Source organism: Phyllostomus hastatus, unplaced genomic scaffold (genome assembly GCF_019186645.2).
Source record: "Phyllostomus hastatus isolate PE091 unplaced genomic scaffold, TTU_PhHast_1.1 phas_scaffold_60, whole genome shotgun sequence".
Taxonomy (NCBI): domain Eukaryota; kingdom Metazoa; phylum Chordata; class Mammalia; order Chiroptera; family Phyllostomidae; genus Phyllostomus; species Phyllostomus hastatus.
The window spans coordinates 15,476,751-15,483,582 of record NW_025334038.1 but is presented as its reverse complement, the minus strand read 5'-3'; positions in this window follow the sequence as shown (position 1 = coordinate 15,483,582).

Genomic DNA, 6,832 nt, shown 5'->3' with positions numbered 1-6,832 from the left:
GAACACAGTAGAAGGAATCAAAAGCAGGCTAGATGAAGCAGAGGATCAGATAAGTGAGTTGGAGGACAAGGAAGAAAAAAAAAAGCACCCAGAAAGAGCAAGAAAAGGGAAAGAGGCTCCGAAAAAAGGAAGAGGGGTTAAGGAACACGCAGGAAAACATTAAATGTAATCATATCCATGATATAGGAATACCAGATGGAGAAGAAGAAGAAGAGGGAGGGATAAAAAAATCTCTTTAAAAAAGTAATGGTGGTAAACTTCCCTAATTTGATGAGAGAAAAAGTCACACAAATCCACAAAACAAAGAGAGTCCCAATCAAGAGCAACCCAAAGAGGCCTACTTCAAGACACATCATAATTAAAATAGCAAAATTCCAAGACAAAGAGAGAATCATAAAGGCAACAAGGGAGAAACAGGAAGTAAAAAACAAGGGAGCTCCAATAAGACTAGCAGCTGACTTCTAAATGGAAATGCTCCAAGCCAGAAGGGAATGGCAAGAACTATTCCCAATAATGAGAACCATAGGACTGCAACTAAAAGTACTTTATCCAGAAAGGCTCTCAATTAAAATGGAGGCCAAAAAAGGAGCTTCCCAGACAAAAGAAGCATCAAGAATATAACTCCTCCAAATCAGCTCTGCAAGAGATGCTAAAGAGTCTGCTCTAAGAACATGAAGAAAGACAGTGAAAGAGAGAGGAACACAAGTATGAAAAAACAGCAATGAATAGATACCTATCAATAATAACATTAAATGTAAATGGATTAAATGTTCCAATCAAAAGACACAGAGTAGGTGAATGGATAAGAAAACATGACCCACACATATGCTGTCTACAAGAGACACACCTCAGGACAAAAGACCTACACAGACTGAAAGTGAAGCACTTGAAACAAATTTTCAAAGCAAATGGACAAGAAAATGAAGCCCGGGGTAGCAATACTCATATCAGACAAAATAGACTTCATAAAAAGAGACCTCGAAGGTCACTTCATAATACTCAAGGGAAGAATTTATCAAGAAGACATAAATTGTAAATATATATGCACCCAACATAGGAGCACCCAAATACATAAAGAAAATCTTGGAGGACTTCAAGAAAGATATTGACAGGAACACAATTATAGTAGGGGATTTGAACAACCCATTGTCAAAAATGGACAGATCTTCCAATCAAAATATCAACAAAGATATTGTGGCATTGAACAATGCCTAGATCAAATGGACCTAACTGATATATACAGAGCCTTTCATCCCAAAAAAGCAAAATATACATTCTTTTCAAATGCACTTGGAACATTTTCAAAAATAGACCACATGGCAGGACACTAAGCAAGCCTCAACCAATACAAGAATATTGAAATCATAGCAACCATTTTCTCTGACCACAATAGACTGAAACCAGAAATCAACCTCAAGTAAACAACCCCCAAAACACACACTCATGGAGATTGAATAGCATGCTATTCAACAATGAATAGGTAAAAAATGAGATTAGGGAAGAAATCAAGAAGTTTCTGGAAAGAAATGAAAATGAACTCACAACAACCTGAAACTTATGGAACACAGAAAAGGCAGTCCTGAGAGGGAAGTTCATAGCAATACAGACCTACCTAAAAATAATAGAAACATGTCAAATAAACAACTTAATCCTACACCTGCAAGAACTCCAGGAACAACAACAAAGACAGCCCAGAGCAAGTATAAGGAAGGAAATAACCAACATCACAGCAGAATTAAATGACACAGAGACTAAAAGCACAATTCTAAGGATGAATGAATCTAGGAGCTGGTTCTTTGAAAAGATAAACAAAATCAAAATCAACAAGCCTTTAAGCAGGCTCATCAAGAAAAAAGAGAGAGGACACAAATAAACACAATCAGAAATGAAAGAGGAGAGATTACAACTGCTACAACAGAAATACAAAAGATGGTCAGAAATTACTATGAAGAACTATATGCCAAAAAATGTGAAAACCTAGGTGAAATGGACAAATTTCTAGAAAACTATAATCTTCTGAAACTGAATGAAGAAGAAGCAGAAAGTCTGAAAGGACCATAAACAGCTGACAAAAAATGAAGCAGAAATAAATACATACATACATACATACATACATACATAAAAACTCCTAACACACAAAAGCTTTGGACTGAATGGCTGCACTGGAGAATTCTATAAAGCATTTAAGGAAGAGCTAACCCATATCATTCACAGATTATTCCAAAAAATCCAAGAAGATGGAAGATTCCCAAACTCTTTTTATGAAGCCAGCATCATCCTAATCCCAAAACCAGATAAAAGACACAACAAAGAGAGAAAACTTCAGGCCAATACTGCTGGTGAACATAGATGCTAAAATCCTCAACAAAATATTCACAAACAGCATCCAGCAATACCTTAAAAAAATCATACACATGACCAAGTAGGATTCATTCCAGGGATGCAAGGATGGTATAATATTTGCAAATCAATAAACATAATACACCACATAAACAAAACCAAAGACAAACAATACATGATCATATGAATAGACACAGAAAAAGCATTTGATAAGATACAGTACCTATTTATGATAACATTCAGCAAAGTGGGAGTAGAGCAAGTCATATATGTAATATACATAATAAAGGCCATACATGAAACACATACAGCCAACATCATACTCAATGGGAAAAAAACCAAAAGCTTTCTCACTAAGATCAGGAACAAGACAAGGATGTCCACTTTCACCACACCTATTCAACATAGTATTGGAAGTCCTAGCTACAGGAATCAGATAAGAAAAAGTAATAAAAGGCATCCCAATTGGAAAGGATGAAGTAAAATTGTTGTTGCAGATGGCATGACAGTATACATAGAAAATCCTATAGACTCCACCAAAAAACTACTCGACCTATAAATGAATTTGGTAAGACAGTGGGATACAAAGTCAATATTCAGAAATCAAAGGCATTTTTGCACCAACAATGAAACATCAGAAACAGATATCAGGAAAAAAAAACCCATTTGATATAGCAACAAGAAAAATAAAGTACCTAGGTATAAACCTAAGCAAGGAGGTAGAAGACCTGTACTCAGAAACCTATACAACACTGAGGAAAGAAATTAAGGAAGACACAAACAAATGGAAGCATATACTGTGTCCATGGATTGGAAGAAATAACATCATCAAAATGACCATACTACCCAAAGTGATTAACAGATTCAGTGCAATCCCTATTAAAATACCAATGACATATTTCACAGATATAGAGCAAACTTTTCAGAAATATATAAAGAACCATAAATGACCCTCAATAGCTGCAGCAATTTTGACAAAGAAGAACAAAGCAGGGATCACATTACCTGATATCAAACTGTATTACGAGGCCACCGTCACAACAATAGACTGGTGCTGGCATAAAAACAGACACATAGACCAATGGAACAGAACAGACAGCCCAGAAATAAACCCAAGTCTCTATGGTCAATTCATATTTGACAAAGGAGGAAGAAGCATAAAATGGAGTAAAAATAGCCTCTTCAACAAATGGTATTGGGAGATCTGACATCTACATGCAAAAAAAAACCCCTGAAAATTGAGCACCAACTTACACCATACACAAAAACAAATTCAACATAGATAAAAGGCTTAAATATAAGTCATGGCACCATAAAAGTCCTAGAGGAAGATATAGGCAGGAAAATCTCAGACACTCCATGCAGCAGCATGTTCACTGATATGTCCCCTAAAGCAAGGGATATAAAGGAAAGAATAAACAAATGGTATCTCATCATATAAAAAGATTCTGCATGGCTAAGAAAAAACAGCATTAAAATGAAAAGAGAACCAACTATATGGGAAAACAGATTTGCCAATGATACCTTGGACAAGAGTTTGATCTCTGAAATATATAAAGAACTCACACAGGAAGGACTCCAATACAGGAAGACAAAAAGAACAATTCAAAAATTGGCAAAAGATTTGAGCAGACAGTTCTCCAAGGAGGACATACAGAGGGCCCAGAGATATATGAAAAGATGATCAGCATGACTAGCCATCAGAAAGCAGCAAATTAAAACCACAAGGACATACCACTTCACACCAGTCAGAATGGCCATCATAAACAAACCGAAAAGCAAATGTTGGAGAGGATGAAGGGAAAAGGGAACCCTAGTGCACTGTTGGTGGGAATGTAGACTGGTACTGCCCCTGTGGAAAACAGTATGGAATTTCCTCAGAAAACTAAAAATGGAACTGCCTCTTGATCCACCAATTCCACTGCTGGGATTATACCCTAAGAGCACTGAAACACCAATCCAAAAGAACCTATGCACCCCAATGTTCATAGCAGCACAATGAACAAAGCCAAATGACAGAAGCAGCCTATGTGCCTGCCCATCAGTAAATGAATGAATCAAAAAACTATGGTACATTTACACAATGGAATTCTATTCAGCAGAAAGAAAGAAGGAGCTCCTACCCTTTGCAACAAACAGCATGGATGGAACTGGAGAGTATTATGCTAAGCGAAATAAGCCAGGTGGTGAAAGGCAAATATCATATGATCTCACCTTTAACAGGAACCTAATCAACAAAATGAACAAGCAAGCAAAATATACCCAAAGACATTGAAACTGAGAACAGGCTGACAGCGACCAGAGGGGAGAGGGGGGCAGTTAATGGGGGGAAAGGATGAAGGGTTTATAGGAACAATAATAAAGGACACATGGACAATAACAAGGGGGGTGGAAACTAGGGAGGGAGGCAGGGGGGGTTGGGATGTTGGGGAAGGGTGTGGAGGAAAGGCAGAAAACTGTTCTTGAACAACAATAAAAGATGTTAAAAATAATAATAATAAATTTTTTAAATAAAAAGAAAGTGTCGGCATAATGACTAGGTGGCTCAGCTTTGCCCTCTGGTGAGAATGGACCAATAGAAATAGGTTTGTGAGATACAAATAGATTGAAATATAAGCCAAACCTGCCAGCCAGGAAAGCAAACAAAGTAGTTTATTTAGATGTATATGCAATATAAGACATACAATCCCTGGGCTCAGGAGCTGGGTCTCAGGTCCAGGAAGAATTATCCTGGGTCGTTACTCCTGTGAGCCTCATTCCTCCTCTGAAATATGAGTCTATTAGAAATAGTACCTGCCTGGCCCCAGATTACTGAGGATCAATAAAATACTAGATTTTGAAGGGCCTTGTATGTCACTTCCAGGCAAGTTTTCAGCATCTCTGTGACACAGGCATTAAAAGATTCTGTTCAGCTGTGTAGTGTTCTGAAGGGCCATGGTCACAGCCTTGCCATCTTCAGAGATTTGCACTGAGCCACCAGAGCAAGGCCCAGGCTCTCCCACCCCTACCTGGATGCCTCAGGGAATCAAGTGAAAACTGTTGACCTTCCCCCTGGAAAAAGAAAACAAAATATGTGTACAGCCTCAGGGTTCACTGCCACCAAGAAGCCCACCTGTTCCACAGTATGTCACTTCCATTTAGGACCACAGATACCAGATAGCATCCCGTCCAGGCAGTGGGACAACCTGTTCAACTAGAGTATGGCAGAGAATAAACCAGTGAATGATAAGTGCTCTGAACTGGGACTACTCATGGACACCCTGGGGCCTATGTCATAGATCCTCACCTTTAACAGGGAGGCAGCTCTCCACATTTGATGCCTATTACAAACAGAATTGTGTCCCCCCAAAATCCATATGTTGAAACCCTACCCCCTCAATATGACCACCATACTTGGCATAGGGTCTTTAAGGAGGTAATTAAGTTTGAATGAGTTCATAAAGGGGGGGTGCTAATCCAATATGATTGATGTCCCTATAAGAAGAGGAAGAGACACCAGGCATGCATATACACAAAGGAAAGGCCATATGAAGACACAGTGAGGAGGCATCCAACTACATACCAGGAGACAGGTCTCAGGAGAAACCAAACCTGCCCACATCTTGGACTTTCCATCTCCAGAACTGTGAGAAATAAATTTCTGTCATTTAAGCCACCTAATCTCTGGCATTTTGTTATGGCAGCCTAATCAGAGTGAAACAGTACCTGTATAGGCTGAGGTTCACTCCACACATCTGGGGTGGGGCTGGAAGGCAGGTGAGTGAGATATACACAAAGTGCAGCCCCATCATACAGCTGGGCCATCCCTCCTGCCCACTAGCCTGGAAAATAGGATCCCTTCAGCACTGCCAGCCCCAAGTCAAGTCCCCTTTTCTCTGACACCCCACCCACAACATCTGTTCATGTTCTAGGGACACTTTGTCCAAGTTTTGGGACTACCATCTCTTCTCTGATATTTTTTTAAAATTTTATTTATTTATAGAGAGGAGAAGGGAAGGAGAAACAGAGGGAAAGAAACATCAGTGTGTGTGGTTGCCTCTCACACATGCCCCTCACTGTGGATCCAGCCTGCAACCCAGACATGTGCCCTGACTGGGAATTGAACTGGCAACCCTTTGGTTCACAGGCCAGCACTTAATCCACTGAGCCACACCAGCCAGGGCTCTTCTCTGATTTTAAAAGGTAGATTTACTTAATAAATTTAAGTACATCTTTACTCTCCTTCACCCAGAAGGAGAGTAAATCCCATTATTAAATAAATGGAGATAACCTAGAGGAGGTGATGGAAGATGGAAGAAAGGTAGATGGGAGCCACTACCTTTCTTCCACTTGCTCATGTACCAAGCTGGGACACCTGGCAGGTATTCCAAGGAACGGAGTGAACAGCAAACAGAATCCCCATGGATGTGGAGTTTGGAAGGCAAAAGTTGCTGAGGATGTTTTAAAACTGACTATAGGGAAATTTTGTAGGACAAGTGGAAGGTCCCTGGGG